This window comes from Pleurodeles waltl, chromosome 1_1 (genome assembly GCF_031143425.1).
Source record: "Pleurodeles waltl isolate 20211129_DDA chromosome 1_1, aPleWal1.hap1.20221129, whole genome shotgun sequence".
Taxonomy (NCBI): domain Eukaryota; kingdom Metazoa; phylum Chordata; class Amphibia; order Caudata; family Salamandridae; genus Pleurodeles; species Pleurodeles waltl.
The window spans coordinates 207042946-207060608 of NC_090436.1; the positions used below are offsets into that span (position 1 = coordinate 207042946).

The 17663-nt window shown below is 43.9% G+C and overlaps 1 long non-coding RNA gene across 1 annotated transcript in view; it reads left to right on the forward strand.

Moving 5' to 3' along the window:
- The first annotated feature begins 849 nt into the window (after positions 1 to 849).
- The window catches only part of LOC138282857 (uncharacterized), a 61153-nt gene continuing 44339 nt past the window's right edge, over positions 850 to 17663 (forward strand). Inside the window, exon 1 of the long non-coding RNA XR_011201015.1 lies at positions 850 to 1198. This is a non-coding gene — a long non-coding RNA (uncharacterized lncRNA). The remainder of the gene's footprint in view (positions 1199 to 17663) is intronic.

Consider the following 17663-nt stretch of genomic DNA (forward strand, 5'->3'; position numbering starts at 1 on the left):
TCCAATGAGTACAATTTCTTTAAGAGGCATCTGCGCAGGAATTTGGATTGGCATCCTTCAATGATCCGCAGGCAAAGAGCATCTTCAGTTGTGAACATGTCAAAAGTGCAGTATCAGGCTAGGCATTTTAGTTGTGAGATGAACTCCACCATGGATTCATCCCTCTCCTGGGACACTAGATTGAAACTGCAATGTTCATAGTCGATGTTCCTTTTGTGAAGACATTTCCTGCTAAGCACCTTGCAGACCCCTTGATATGATGACGCAGTGTCTGTTGGCAGTTCCTTGATGATCTGCCCAATCTCTTTTCCATTGAGGTTACGTAGAGCAAAGAGCTGTTGCATAGGGTCAGTGACTTGTAACCCTTTCATGAAGTCTTCAAAATCTTCCAGCCAGTCCTGCCAGCGGAGGCCCATGTCACCTCCTGATACAAGGGTTAGCGGTTCTGGGGGGGATAGGAATGAAACCCCCAGCATGGCTGGTCTGCACATGGCATGAGGTGGAGAGCTGGGAGCCACCAATGTGATCCCATCTGTGTTGTGGCCCATGCGTTGTGTGGAGTTTGGTGACATGGACAGTTGCAGCGCAAGATAGGTAATTCAGGAAGTTGCACAGGTGGCTTGTGACCTGCAGGCAGGGCAGTGGTTGCAGTAGCATACTGGCAGCATCACGGTGGGCCTGCAGGTTCGTATGCCCCTTCAGCACCCTTCTGTGGTCTTTGTATGGCATCTGTATGTCCCTACAGTGAGTATCCTGTAGGTTTTGTATGGGCGCCTGACCTCAAAATGGTCAACCCGGTTCTCGTAGCTCATTGGCCGAGCTGCCTGACTTCAAGATGGCCACCAGGGAAAGCTGTAGTCTCAGCGGAAGTTACTGTGAGATTTGCAGCATATTTGTCCAGGGGCTATGGTGGTCTGTCCACTTGCCTCCTGCTGGGTGCTGCTGCCTCAGGCCGGATCGCAGTAGGTGGAGGTAGCTGGGATGGGCTCCCGGTGCTTCTTACTGGAGCCTGGAGGAGAGCGTTTTCAGCGTGATTCAGGTGGGCTCCTGATTCTGCGCTGTTGCCAGCAGTGCGAGCAACACTGTGAGCCATGCCACATGCAGATGTGACCTGGATGAGCTCCCGAAGTCTCGTATTCCGAGATAGTTTCCCTTCATCGCCAGTTGTCAGATCTGCGAAAAACCACTTCACACAAAGGTAGGGTTGCTATTTCTTTATTCAGCACTCGCGCGCGTGTGACCATCCCCAACGTCCCTGCTCTCGGTATGTACCCTCTTTATGCACTCGCCCTCGCTGGATATCTCCTGGTCCTTGAGGTCCTAGCGCTTTCTTGTCACAGATCTCACCGTGACACTACAAATATGTGAGGTCAATAGAGCAATTTTCATATTCAATTCCTTCCGTCAGATCTACCCAGACGCAATATGTGAGGGCAATAGAGTAATGCTCATATCCCAGTCCCTTTGTCAGATTCACCCAGATGCAACGTGAGGTCAGTAGAGCCATGCTGAAAACTCCAGCCCCTTTGTCAAATCAACCCATATACAGTATGTGAGATCAATAAAGTAATGCTCTTATCCCAACCCCTTTGTCAGATCCACCTAGATGCGATATGTGGGGACAGCAGAGTTATGCTTATTATATATGAATGATATCTCCATGGCATTCTATTGGTTTGATGTGATATGCAAATGGTTGATAGTAGGGGCATTCCATTTGCCGACAGTTGCCTGCTGACTGGGCAAGAGTGGCACCACGTTCCTGAGTTGAAGCCTTATCTAATAAAGGCATTCTATCTAAGAGTCGATGCATGGTTTTCAATCACTTCATTTTGGCAAGAGCTGCCAGTTGGCCACATGTCCAAGAGACTATCAGGATACATGGATATTGATCACCCACAGCTCAAGTAAGGAGCGCAACATGATTGTAGTGTACTTAGCATACTGTTCCACTCCCAGTACAACCTTTTCTGAGCCTATTGATGAAACTTTACAAGTTCAAAGCTGCGCACCGTAACCCTACATTATCCATACCGGGTGAGGCATGAATTTTGGTGTTAGGATGGTGCAAAGAAATTGTTGCTCCCGTATTTGCCAGCTTTGAACTGCCGTAGCAGGTATATATTCTAGAACTACACTCAACTTCAAAAAGTTGTCTTCAGTTGCATGCGCTGTTTTCAAACCTCCATCCGCATGGCTAAAGCTACGTTGTGCAGAATAGAATGTGTTGCTCGGAAATTCTGGTGACCACCAGCAAACTTGCGTGCATCCCTGCTCCTCCCGGCATCCTTCAGAAATGTTATCTTGCGCATTCATTGTTTCATAGAGGCATGCATTTTCATGTTTACTATTCAGAACTGGCTTCACAAGTTTGCTCAGAAAACCTTACATACTTTGAGACATTGTGACATAGAAGCCACATCCCCTTGTTTATGATTGTGAACTCAAGCTATACCACGCACTTCCTAGAAGTAGCTGCAAGGTGCTCAGTGAAAGGATCTGATGACGCAGAAATGAAGGCTTTACATTTATTAGCGCATAAACGTAGTGCTGTAATAATCAAGTGTGACTTTAACCGAACTAATAAAGATTGTACGGGGACAAATGTGCCCTCAGAGTAGTTCGCCAACATTTATAAGCGTGCTTTATATAACGTGATATATTAGAATTGTACTAGTCTGACATAACCGTAAACGTGTGCCATGATTTGCTTGTTTGAAATGTTTTAACTTAGCATAACTTTAGTGGAGGCTTCGGCCTAGTTGCCTTGTCTCACGGTTTAGATGCTCGTGTTTTTCTAATGTGCTAATAAAACGTGTATTCTTGCTTGAAGCTGTACTTTTCCAGTGAGATCGGTTCACATGCTTATCTTTAAGGTTTCGTGCCAGCCTGGCATCTTCTTCTTTGCTCCAAGGTCAATCTGCAGGTGCAGACAATGGACGCTCTGAAAGTGAGTTAATTGGTAAAATATGTTGCAACCTACGTTCCCGACTCCAAGGATAATGTATGCCTAGGTAGAAGCTTGTGAATTGTAGTTTTTGATTGGACAATTTGAAGCCAACCTATGAACCCTCCAATGGAAGACCCTACTGGATTTGAACTGTTGTCTATTTAAACCTGGTGCAAAAGAAGAAAGCAGCCATTACAGGACATTGCAGCCATTGGCCATTACCCATCGGACATTAGCCATTATAGACATTACCCGCCATTTTGCAGGACATTGCAGCCATTATGGCCCATCTTGCAGACTTCGTCATTTTGCCATCTTCTACGATGCCAATTGATGTTCGACGCCATTTTGAATAAGACTTTGATGCTTTCTCTAATCGAGAGAAAGAGACTTTAAGTAATTCTCGCCCTAGAGACTTTAACTTCGATTTGCCCCTTTGCATGAAGTAGTAGTTTTGTCCTTTTATCTTGCCGCTGTGAGGCAATTGCCCCGTCCACCCTGCCCCTTTGCCCCGTCCCATGCTGATCGAAACCGGTACCTGTGAGACGAAGACTTCCTTGAATGCTGATTGAATTTGGTAAATATGAAAGGAAAATGTACAATTGCATTGTGTTTCTTTTAGGTAACCAACTGCTGATTGTTGATAAGAGCCCTAGTTAGGAGTTTTCCAAATTAATGTTGCTAAATTGTTTTTGCATGAAATCCCACATGCAGATGCTAATTTGAGGTTAGATGAGGATTCATTTGTTGCACGATGCAATTTGAGACCTTGTTATGCTGACTAATGTATGCAATTAGCCCATTACAGATTATAGTATTAGTGGTTTGCGTTGCTATCATCGAATGCATTGTTATTCAAATGTTGCATAGATTGCATCTTTTTCGTCGTTATGGACAGCTATTAATGTTCATTTACATATATCATTTGGTGTTGAGACACATTTATATCGTGCTAGCTTTGTTAATATAGGGCAATAAATGCATTAACTTTGAATAAACTGGTGTGATTATTCATGACCGGAAGGTCATGGTTCGCCGAAATGTTTTCTGGATTAATTGTGAAGTGTTATGTTGATCAGGGCATTGCTTATGTTCGTTATTGATTATTGATTTGAGTAAATTGACTAATCTCGGGTGAAGAGAGCCCCACTTGGTCAAAAGATTCATCGACCCAAGAGCGTCCAAATACAGGTAATTTATTAGGTCGGAACGCTCTATCAGTAGATGGTAGCAGAGGACGGTTTGGCATTTTGGGACCCCACTCGAGAAGTATATGGTGTTGAATTAGATTTTTCTTGGGTAAAACAGATTGAGAGAATGATGATGCCCTAAGTCCCCCGCGACTTTCCCGGGATCTCGGAGCTTGCGAATGGAGAGAATGGAGGTGTGGAATCGGCGTTGGCGGTACTAGTGACGGTATGAGTGAAGTTAGGATTTTGCGCTTGCACAGCTTATTGCCGCAGATTGTTTGAAAAGGTTGCGAGGATTTTAGAGAATAGCGGAGGTGCGACTCCGAGTGTGAGAGTAGGGAAGTCGTCGAACTTCATGTGCATGTGGCGCTTTGTGCAGGAAAAAGGTCCACGTGGTTGTTGTTGTTGAGACGGGCCCTGCGAGGTCAAGAGACTCCGGAGTATGTTGAAAAGTGTATGAGACACTTGTTTTATGTTGTGGTCTGGTCGGTTTAATAGGTTGACCGGGCGTGGTCAACGAGTCGGTACGTGTGTTAAGGGAGTGAAAGAAAACTTCGACTTCGGGCTTTGACAAATTCTAAGTGCACTAGAATAGATCACTGACAAGTTGAGAGCAGAATCTGCGGGTCAGATTTGCTTGCGAAAGTGGGGACCGAGAAAGATGGAATAACTGCCGAGGCTAGTGAAAAATCCCTAAGGTCCTGAAGCGATTGTGTTACCCTTCCTGTAGTAAACCGACAGATCTGTTTTATTTTTATTTGGTTGCTCGCGATACATGCTAGAAGTTGTTACGAGAGGAGCTGAGTGAAGGAGGACTAGCCGCAAGGCTTTGTCAGCCGCAGTGTGTGTGAGTGTGACGTCACTAGGAGCCGCGCTGGGATAGGTTGGTTGCAGAGAAGGGTCGCGCACGGATTGGACGCAGTCCGTGGGGCTCGATTGGAAGGGGAAAGGCAAGCGAAGAGTATTCCGGGAATTAAAGTCACTTATTGATTACAAATTTTGTGAAATAAAAGACGAGAAAATGAAATTTTTTAAAGCATTAAAGAGTGCGATGAAGGGGGAGTCTTACATTAAAGCGAGCGTAGGAGAGGAGACGCCACCCGAAGGTACACCAGCTTATATTGCAATGGAGGAAAGGGGGGTAGCTCTGTGCCTTTGGCTAAAGCAATGGCACAAGCTGACAGAGAAACATGGGAGCGTAGCATTCCCGATCCATGGCACATTCAATATAAGGATCCTAGAGAATTTGAGATTCGCGATGTACGACATGAAGGTACCTCCAAGGCCAGCACAGTTTGAGGCTCTAGCGATTTGGGAACTAATGGCTAGACAGCAACAGCAAAAGAAGTTCGAGACCAGGATAAGAAAGGCAGAAAAGACACTAGCGGACGCTAGGTGGGATAATGCACAGAAGGTGTGGAGGTCAGATATATTGCAGGGGATAAAATTGTTTCCCGCAATTGCTAAGGAAGAAGAGGCGACAGGCAAGAAAGCTACCTGTAAGACAAACAGGAGGTGTTCCAAAGATAGAGAAGACGAGTCAGAGGATGAGGAGTTCATCATGCAATTGCTGAACGACCGTCCACCACCTTATGTAGAGAGTGAACAAGGTCCAAGTACCAGTTCTGCCCCTCCGGCACCGGTACAGAATAATGAAACTCCGAATTAAGAAACGCCATCGGGATCTAAGGACCCGAGTATACTGTTCACCCCGCAGATACCGCAGGTTAGGAGAATATATCCAGATGTGCCTATATTGAAAACAGCAGAAAATTATCAGCCGCAGGTCCCAAGGTACTACAGCAGTGACAACAGTACGGGAATGATTCTAGACCCAACCGTAATGGGAGTACAGAATGGTCGCAACCCAACATTGGCACAAGCTGAATCAACCCAGTTTTTGATGCCTCAAAAGCAGATGCAGGGGGGAACAGCACATGCTCAGATGACGGGGAGTCAGACGGGCATGCCGGCAATGATGACCCATAGTGTGGGAATGAACATGCCTCAGAACCTGGGGAATGGACAGAACCCAGATGCAATATCCCTACCCATTACTGTAGGTCCACCGGTACCTTTGTACATTCAGCCTAACTCAGGTATGAGCGGTCAAGGATCAATGGTGCAGAATGGGACGGAAAGGAGGTGCATAGAAAACACTCCAGAGACAACTCCGATAGCGGCTCAGCCAACTGGATCTGGGTCCTTGATGGAGTTTAGTCCCATATGTGCTCAGTCAACAGTGGTGAGGTCGAGTCCCCCACTGATGATACCGCTATCATCGAACACTGAAAAGTTGCCGCAACCATCAGTGGCAGTCGATGTGAATGCTACACTGATGGGGTTGAATGCGCAACAGCTAACACAGTGGTTCAACAGTCTGAATTCCACACAAAGCTCAGCCAGTGGGAAGGGAGAAGACTATCTGAATTGGGTCAGGTTGAACATGGAAGCAGAAGAATTGGTGGAAGGGACTATGGGTTTGAATAGGTTAGAGTCCTACTCGGAAGAAGAGCTGAGGTATCTATGTCCCAGGATTACGAGAGAAGTGAACAAGGTACATAGAAGGTTGCAAGAAATAGCTGACAAAAACGGGGTTGAGATAGACAAGACAAAACACTTGAGCAGGAGCTATAGATTGGATTTCGGGACCACAGACTTTGAACACATGAGATCAGCAGGCATGAAAACGCACCTTAGAGAATTGCTGCAGAGTGCACAAGTGTGGAGGTGCTTAGACAAATGGGAAAGCAGATGGGCAAAGAAAAAGGAAAAGAAGAAAGACAGTGTCCCAGAGCACAACGAGAAAAGACCACAGAGTAGTGATGCAATAACCATGTTACCAATGAGGGAGACAGCAGGGGGAAAATTAATACATGTACCGTGGCACAGGAGCGACATTCAGTCTTTTACGGATGATTTTCCCAAACTGAGAGAGAAACCGATTGAATGGTATCAACAGACTGATAGGTTTGTGAAGCTTGCAAAATGTCTTTGGGAAGACCTGAACACCCTCTTTGAGATTGTGGTTCCGGCAGATTTGTGGGAAGACTGCAAAAGGGCTGTAGGTTGGCCGACAAGTGAACCAGAGAGAGACAGGGATACGGGTGCACCGTCACCTATGGTAATGAGCTTGTACTATAAGGTGATTGAGCATTTGAAGACGAAGGTTGCCGCGAAGAATGTGGATTGGCAGAAGATTGATCGAACTGCCCAAGAGGCTAAAGAGTCGATTCATGGTTACTATGAGAGGTTGTTGAAGGCGTTCAAGAACTACAGTGGCACGGAAACAATAGAGGCGAAGGACATGCTTCATTTTGTGTTTAGATTCGTGGAAGGGCTGAGACCAGAGATAAGTCAGATGATAAAGACGCATTTGATTTGTTGGCAGTCGAAACCGATTGATGAGGTGTTGAATTATGCGAAATACTGTAGCGACGAAATTGAAGTGAAACAGAAAAGGTTGAAAGAGAAAGTGATGATGATGCAACTTAAAGCAGCTCAGACAGGTTTGCAAGGGTTGCAAGGGTTCCAACAGCAGATACCGCAGCCGCAGGGAAATATGGTGTTTCAGCCACAGGCGAGAGGCAGAGGCAGAGGAGGCTTTGGGAGTAATGGTCCGGATTTGAACACTGTTGCGATTCCGAATGGTGTGCAGGCAATGAAAAGGGTGATGCCGTGTCACGTGTGCGGAATCGTCGGACATTGGAAACGCGAGTGCCCGATGGTGGTGCAGGAAGGTGCAGGTGTTGGTCAGCAAAACAATGATGTCAATGCATTCCAGACAATGAGGGGACCGAAAATGAGAGGTCCAAACCCAAATTTTCAGACCATAAATCAGCTGCAGGGATTACAGCCCATGCAGCCGCAGCAGATGCAGATGCCCCGTATGCAGATGACGCAAATGCAGCCAATGCAACAGCAGTTTCCCATGGTACCTAATCAGCAAATGCAAATACCCTTGGCACCAGTGAGTCAGCAGCAAGTGATGGTTCCTCCACAGGTCTCGGGTCAGGTGATGAGTACAAATGACACAGTACAACAGTTCCCACTACACAGTGAGAGTGGAATAAACAATGTATGGGAGAGTGAAAGTTCAGATGAGGAGGGAAATTGTGTGCTTGCAGCATCCTTGGAAGTTGATCAAAAGGGTCCGTATGTGGAGGGAAGAGTCATGGGTCATCGTGTTTCATTCTTGGTTGACACAGGAGCCACACGTTCAACTGTTAGGAGCATTGAAGTACCAAATTTGCCACTCTCAGGGAGAACAGTTCAAGTAGTGGGAGTAGCAAACAGGCACCTGACGAACCCAATCACAGACCCAGTACCAGTCAGCATTGGTAACTATCAAGGGTTACATAATTTTGTGGTATGTGACTCAAGCCCGATAGCACTGTTAGGGAGAGACCTATTGTGCAAATTGGGATGTTCGATTATGTGTTCGCACGATGGAATTAGAATTCAGACGAGCAGTGATGGGGAAGAAGAGGACAGTGTAGAAGGGGATGAGATGGAAACTGTCGATGAAGAATATCCTCTGATTAACCTTTTCCCGATGATAACTGAAGAAGATATTCCAGCTGAATTACGGGAAACAGTCGGAAAGGAAGTGTGGGATATGACAGGGAAAGAGGTGGGATTGGTGAAAGGAGTGGAACCAGTGAAAGTGACCGTAAAACCCAATGTAACCTTTCCCCAGACCCCACAATACCACATGGCACAAGACACCCTCATGAAAGTCGCCCAACTCATTGACGAGTTTGTGAAACAGGGAGTACTGAAAGAAGTGTTAAGCAGTCCATGTAATTCACCAATCATGGGACTAATAAAGCCGAGTGGAAAGGTCTGAATTGTGCAGGACTTGAGGAAGATAAATGACATCGTAATTAAATGCTGCCCTGTAGTACCGAATCCAGCTGTGATAATGTTTCAAGTCCCTTGCGATGCCGAGTGGTTCTCAGTCATCGACTTGTCACAAGCATTCTTTTCGGTGCCTCTTCATGAGGACAGCCAATTTCTCTTTTGTTTCAAATTCTTAGACAGAGTTTACAGTTGGTGTCGAATTCCTCAAGGGTTTTCTGAGTCACCGTCAATTTTCAATCAGATTCTAAAGAAAGACTTGGAAGCGTTAGAATTGCCATTTGAGTCAACCCTAGTACAGTACATTGATGACTTACTGATTGCATCTAAGACAGAAAGTGGCTGCACAGCCGACACTATTGCTCTACTGAACCATTTGGGAAGGAATGGACACAAGGTGTCTCCTTCAAAGTTGCAGTTCTGTCAGAAGAAAGTGAAATACTTGGGTCATCAAATAGAGAAAGGGTCACGGAGAATAATGAAGGAAAGAATAACAAGTGTACTTCAAATGAGTCCACCAAAGACGAGGAGGGAGGTGAGGAGGTTTTTGGGGATGGTGAGCTACTGTCGCCAGTGGATTCCCAACTTCTCAACTCTAGCAAAGCCTTTGCTGAAACTGACCCAGAAGGATGCTTTGGATGAAATTGAGCTGAAAGGAGATGAGATGGATGCTTTTATTGAATTGAAAGAATGCATGTGTAGGGCTCCAGCTTTAGGTATGCCTGATTACACAAAGCCTTTCACATTGTTTTGTCATGAACGTGATGCATGTTCTTTGTCTGTCTTGACTCAAGCCCATGGTGGCATAAACAGACCAGTAGCGTATTTTTCAGCTACTTTGGATCCGGTCGCAGCAGCACTTCCAGGGTGTTTGCGCGCCATAGCAGCAGTTGGTATCAGCCTCACTCAGAGTGAAGGAATAGTGATGGGACACCCATTAACAGTCATGGTCCCTCACTCAGTTGAGATACTTTTGACCCGCTCCCGAACGCAACACATGACTGGACCAAGACTCACAAGGTATGAAACAATAATTCTGGGCTCACCGAATGTGCAGCTGAAAAGGTGCACTACGTTGAATCCAGCAACCTTGCTTCCCGGTGAAAATGCTGAAATTGAGAACGCTGAAGACGTCGAGCACGACTGCCTTCAGGTGACTGAATTTTGCACAAAACCCCGACCTGACATTAAGGATACTAAGCTTGATGAAAATGACCAAATTGTTTTTGTTGATGGGTCATGTTTAAGAGATGCATTGGGAATATTGAAAGCAGGATATGCTGTATGTACTGTAACAGGTGTCTTGGAAGCGTCCTGGCTTCAAGGAGTCTATTCCGCACAAGTAGCAGAGCTTGTAGCCCTTACAAGAGCATGCCAACTGTCTACATTGATGAAGGTTACCATTTACACTGATAGTCAGTGCGGGTTTGTAATTGTGCACGACTTTGGGCAACTATGGTCACAGAGAGGTTTCCTGACCTCTTCAGGGTCCCCAGTGAAAAACGGGGAGAGAATAAGGGAATTGTTACACGCCATTCAGATGCCAGCCGAAATTGCAGTGGTAAAGTGTAGTGCTCATACAAAAGGACAGGACTATGTTTCCCTGGGAAATGCATATGCGGATCAAGTCGCAAGATTTTGTGCCTTGAACTGTATATTGCTCAGAGATGAATGGAATTTGATAAGTGAGCCAGAGCTCGAACCAGCTGAAGCATTTGCCTTGAAGGTCGTGGATACAATGGATGAACTAAAAGCATTACAGAATAGCGTCAGGGAGGATGAAAGAGTTTCCTGGATTAAGGCACAATGTACAAAGAGACCAGATGAGTTATGGGTTTCAAATGAGGGAAAATTTGTCTTACCAAATAGTCTCTTATCGCAGCTAGCGCGGTTCTATCATGGGCAGGCTCACCTAGGGAGAGATGCCATGATAAGATTGTTCAAAACTGATTGGTTTAACCCCAGATTCCGTCAAGTTGCAGAAGCAGTTTGCCATCGATGTGTCATTTGTCAACAGATGAACCCAGGAAAGGGAACGGTTGTGAACGTGAGCCACATTGGTAGGGCGGGTGGCCCGTTCAGCAGAATGCAGATGGACTTTATCGAGATGCCTGTGCATGGAGGTCTGAAGTATGTGTTGGTGATTGTGTGCATTTTTAGTCACTGGATTGAAGCATACCCCACACGTAGAAATGACAGCCTTACAGTTGCAAAACTATTGTTGAGGGAGTTGATACCACGTTTCGGATTCCCGATCTCTTTAGAATCAGATAGAGGAAGTCACTTCAATAACGAGGTGATAAAGTTACTTTGCGCAGCGCTGAACATTGAGCAAAAACTGCATTGTAGCTATCGCCCTGAAGCCTCAGGACTGGTGGAGCAAATGAATGGTACACTGAAATCAAGAATGGCGAAAATATGTGCATCGACAAATTTGAAATGGCCTGACGCATTGCCTTTGGTGTTAATGTCAATGAGAAACACCCCTGACAGAAAGACTGGATTGTCCCCGCACGAAATTCTCATGGGCAGGGCCATGAAACTTCCTGCAGTTCCCGCAAACGCGCTTTTGAATATTACAGATGATATGGTGTTAGACTACTGCAAGGGTCTGGCTGACGTGGTTCGCTCTTTCTCTCACCAGGTGGAAGCAACCACCTTGTCACCGATCCAAGGTCCAGGACACACACTGAAAGCAGGTGACTGGGTCGTGATAAAGAAGCATGTGAGGAAGTCGTGTCTGGAACCCCGTTGGAAAGGCCCTTTCCAAGTGATCCTGACGACCACTACCGCTGTGAAGTGTGCGGGAGTTCCCAACTGGATTCACGCCAGTCATACAAAGAAAGTGTTGTGTCCCACAGATGAGGAAGTTGAAGCGCTGAAACTGCCAGTACCTGATAACAAAGTGCCAAGTGCTGAGACAGAGCAAAACAGAACTAGAAGCGAACAGGCAGAAATAGAGGAGAGAGAAATATTCTCTGAGGACGAAACAACCGATTTACTTGGGGAAGACCAAGGAGAAACCTCAGACAGCGACGAAGCAGCTGAAGGTAACAAAGAGCCTGAAGCAGCTGAAAGTGACAAAGAGCCTGAAGAAAGTAACGGTGACAAAGGGCTCGAAAGAGGTGAAGAAGCAGGAGAGCCTGATCAGAGGAGGGCTTTCCCAGAAGCAGACGGTACAGAAAAAGAAAAGGAAAACCTGATTGACTCCCCAGAAGGAGGGGACAAGGCAGAACAGAACGAAACTGTTCAAACTTCTTCAGAAGAGATCGCAGGTCCATTAAGTGGACACAGTGCAAAGAGAAGGCCAAGTATATTACCAGTAAAAGTAAGAACTAGAGAAAAGTTGAACGATGGTGAAGGGCCAAGAGTGAAAGAGAAAAGAAAGGAGGTGTCTGTCGTGATACCAACATCAAGTGAAGAAAAAGACTTGGCCAAAGAGGAAAGTACCAGTGAGGCAGAATCAAAGAGAGATGCAAAATTGAAAAGGAAAAGGATACCAAACAGGAGATATTCCGGTCCAGAATGGGCATATGCAGTCAATGACGATTGGACTGATGAATTTGTATCTCTTAGCCTCGAGAACGAAGAAGAAGAGATACCAATAGAAAAGAAAAGTTGTATGGACACTATTGACTGAAAAAAAAAAAAAAAAAAAAAAAGCTGATAAATGACATTGCTTGCTATAATCTAACGTGATACAACCAGCTGAGACATTGCTAAACCGGATGAGACATTTGCTAACTTGATAAGACTTTGATAACCTGATTGACTCTTAAACCCGATTTAAGACAACGTTGCTAACTTTGAGAAAAAAAAACAAAAAAAAAAAGACTGAGTTATTGCCGAATTGAGACAAATGCTGCTAACCGATAAGTGACTGGGCTCCTGAAGAAAACTGTGTGAACATTGCGCTCGTTCAGCTTTGTAACTAATTGCTAAATCGTTTTCTTTATAGGTGCTTCTAGCTCTCTGATTCTATACAGATCATGACACAAAACAGTACAGTGAAATATTGTAAATATGCGTGTATAGGCTTGATAACTGCATGTGTACTAATAATAATGGCAATAGTGCTTGCAACGCGTGGTAAGGGTGAGAATGAGAAAATTGATGCTTCTACTTCTGCTCCTGTTACTGTCACTGAACTAACCGCATTGAAAAGACTAGAATTAGATGAGAGACACTTGCATGATAAGAAGGAACTTTCGTATAATGTTTTCTATCGCTTGCTAACAGAATACGTTGAGACTATGGATGCGAAAGATTGTTATGTGTGTGCACAGATACCGACATCGGTAACGGAAGGGGTGACTTATCACCACATGCCTCTTACATATGGGATTACATGTAGTTTAGTAACTTCTAGATTTTATGGTCAAACTAACATACAGTATTTTTATTCAAATTATGATGTTACTTTTGCATATGTTCCTATAATAACGCAACTAAGCCAGATTGCTAAAGATTGGGATGCTAAAATAATGAGGGAATTTTTCGAGCCAATGCAACCTTTTGAAACAGCTCACGCTCATAGGGAAAATCTTACCTGCTCGCTCACTGCAGTAGAAATAAGCTTTTTAGATCACACAGATGATAGAAGGGCACAAATGAATGCGAAATTAGAAAAAGAGCTAAGTAAGAGGACTTCAGTAGATAATTATGCCTTTGCCGCAATAAAGACACAAGGGAGAATAGCTTTAGATGCTTGGCATGTAGGGAAATTTTGTATATATCGTGGTGAATCTTATTATGATAACATTTTCGTGGGAGCGAGTGAATGTAAACATACGTTTATCTTTAAGGCCAAATGGACATTCATGCTGAACGGACTTGACCCTGTCATACCGGGTGTATATTACATTTGTGGGCATAATGCCTATTATCGTCTTCCAAAGGGATGGTGGGGGAGATGTTATTTGGGTATAGTGTTCCCAAAGGTTTATCAACTGGATGACCTATCGGTGATTCCAAAGACGCCTGGATCTCATCGTATCCAGAAAAGAGAGACCGCAGCTGCTGTGGTAGGAGATATATTTGGAGCCATGATTCCTTCATTGGGAGTTGTGTTGAATTCCATCAAAATAAGAAAGTTGTCTACTATAGTGGATAACATGTTGACAAAGTTTTCAGGTGCTATAATCCTGATGGATGCTGAACTTGCAGCAGAAAGAGCTATGACTCTTCAAAACAGGCTTGCCCTAGACATTCTTTTAGCAAAGGATGGCGGCGTTTGCAAAATGCTTGGTGCGCGTCACTGTTGCACGTATATACCAGACAACAGTGTGAAAATTAAAACAATGCTTGCAAATCTAACAAAAGAGAGTGCAGACTTGAAGGAATTGAAAGAACCAGGAGTGTGGGAGAAGGTTGGAAAGGGAATTGCTTCAGTGGGAAATTGGCTTGGTGGCATTTGGAATGGAATATTACTAAAAATAATACAGGGAATACTAATAGTACTAATTTGCATCTTTGGGATTTGGGGAATAAAAAGGGGAATACTAATGATCATGGCAAGAATTAAAAGAAGGAAGGAAGAGAAAATGATGAAAAGAATGGCAGAAGAATACAAGGCAAGAACAAGGGGGACTAAAAGGCAGAGAGAACTGACAGAATTTTAATGGAATAAAATTTGTGGGAATGGTTTTGTGTGATGACAAGTAGTCATCAGAGGAGGGATTGATGATGCAGAAATGAAGGCTTTACATTTATTAGCGCATAAACGTAGTGCTGTAATAATCAAGTGTGACTTTAACCGAACTAATAAAGATTGTACGGGGACAAATGTGCCCTCAGAGTAGTTCGCCAACATTTATAAGCGTGCTTTATATAACGTGATGTATTAGAATTGTACTAGTCTGACATAACCGTAAACGTGTGCCATGATTTGCTTGTTTGAAATGTTTTAACTTAGCATAACTTTAGTGGAGGCTTCGGCCTAGTTGCCTTGTCTCACGGTTTAGATGCTCGTGTTTTTCTAATGTGCTAATAAAACGTGTATTCTTGCTTGAAGCTGTACTTTTCCAGTGAGATCGGTTCACATGCTTATCTTTAAGGTTTCGTGCCAGCCTGGCATCTTCTTCTTTGCTCCAAGGTCAATCTGCAGGTGCAGACAATGGACGCTCTGAAAGTGAGTTAATTGGTAAAATATGTTGCAACCTACGTTCCCGACTCCAAGGATAATGTATGCCTAGGTAGAAGCTTTGAATTGTAGTTTTTGATTGGACAATTTGAAGCCAACCTATGAACCCTCCAATGGAAGACCCTACTGGATTTGAACTGTTGTCTATTTAAACCTGGTGCACAAGAAGAAAGCAGCCATTACAGGACATTGCAGCCATTGGCCATTACCCATCGGACATTAGCCATTATAGACATTACCCGCCATTTTGCAGGACATTGCAGCCATTATGGCCCATCTTGCAGACTTCGTCATTTTGCCATCTTCTACGATGCCAATTGATGTTCGACACCATTTTGAATAAGACTTTGATGCTTTCTCTAATCGAGAGAAAGAGACTTTAAGTAATTCTCGCCCTAGAGACTTTAACTTCGATTTGCCCCTTTGCATGAAGTAGTAGTTTTGTCCTTTTATCTTGCCGCTGTGAGGCAATTGCCCCGTCCACCCTGCCCCTTTGCCCCCGTCCCATGCTGATCGAAACCGGTACCTGTGAGACGAAGACTTCCTTGAATGCTGATTGAATTTGGTAAATATGAAAGGAAAATGTACAATTGCATTGTGTTTCTTTTAGGTAACCAACTGCTGATTTTTGATAAGAGCCCTAGTTAGGAGTTTTCCAAATTAATGTTGCTAAATTGTTTTTGCATGAAATCCCACATGCAGATGCTAATTTGAGGTTAGATGAGGATTCATTTGTTGCACGATGCAATTTGAGACCTTGTTATGCTGACTAATGTATGCAATTAGCCCATTACAGATTATAGTATTAGTGGTTTGCGTTGCTATCATCGAATGCATTGTTATTCAAATGTTGCATAGATTGCATCTTTTTCGTCGTTATGGACAGCTATTAATGTTCATTTACATATATCATTTGGTGTTGAGACACATTTATATCGTGCTAGCTTTGTTAATATAGGGAAATAAATGCATTAACTTTGAATAAACTGGTGTGATTATTCATGACCGGAAGGTCATGGTTCGCCGAAATGTTTTCTGGATTAATTGTGAAGTGTTATGTTGATCAGGGCATTGCTTATGTTCGTTATTGATTATTGATTTGAGTAAATTGACTAATCTCGGGTGAAGAGAGCCCCACTTGGTCAAAAGATTAATCGACCCAAGAGCATCCAAATACAGGTAATTTATTAGGTCGGAACGCTCTATCAGATCCTAGGCATACATTTTTAGGTCTACAGTCCTCTGATGAAAAAAAAATCAATGGACACTCAACTCTGCTTCATCTTGCTTTAACAGGGCTAGTTCTGCATAATCAATGGATTCACAACTCCAGTGTTGTAGTCATCATGTTGATTGTCATTACTACAACACTTATTGTGACTATTGGTTTTCAATTTTATTCTTACAATGTTTTTTCTTTTTTCATTGAATTGTTCCCTTACTTCTGGGACATTTATAGCACCAGTTATGGAGTTGTTAGCTATTTCTCCACCACCTTTATCCCTTTCTCAGCCCGAAGTTCCATCCAGTGAAAGGCAGAAATGGGTGAATAACTTCGACAACTACCTAGAAGTACTTGATGGTCTAGAATTTTCCTCTAGTAGAAAAATAGCGATCTCGTTGAGCACTCTGGGAAAGGAAATGTCAGCACGCATTTAAATGCTTACCTGTAGCAGTTAATCGAGATGGTAGTGCTATTGAAAATATATGTGAAGAAGAAGAAAAAGTTTAAAGTTGAGGTTCGCAAGGAGTTCCAATGTAGTAATGAGGAGGTATACATTTTATACTCAACCACAGAGGGTTGGGGAGACTGCAGATGAATTTGTCAATTGCAAGTTTGGGGCCATGACTGAAGAGATGATTACAGACAAGCTCATTGTACAGTGCAGGAGTAGGAAGATGCAGGAGAGACTTTGGGCTGCAAAGGATACCTCCTTAAAAGATGCTATATAAATAGTGAAGGTAGTGGAGTACTGTATGAAGGAAATAGAATGCAAAGGGGTGAAGGGATCAGGAGAAGTATCTGTGTTGGAAGGTGACATTGCTGTAATGTCTAAATGGGCATCCAAAAGTATACAAAAACCCAACAGTGACAGTAAGCACTCTATAAAATATTGCAACAGATGTGACAGTTGTTTTCAGACATTTGATGCCAACAATTGCTAGGCTGTTGGTAAGGAGTGTAGGAAGTGTGGGCGAAAAGGTGATTTTGTCAGAATGTGCAAAGATAAAGACAATGGCTGAGTGAAAGTAGCAATGGTAATGGAAGAAACGTCTGGAGTAAGCATTACTGCTCCCGCAACAACATTTTGTGCATTAATCACTTTGTGTTCATACCCTAATCCCGTCATCAGATCCACCCAAATGTCATATGTGAGTGCAGTAGACTAATGCTCATACCCCAAATCCTTTGTCAGATCCACCCATATGTGAGGTGTGAGATTAGTAGAGTATTCCTCATACCCCAATTCATTTGTCAGATCCACCCAGATGCGATATGTGAGGGCAGTGAGAAACACTC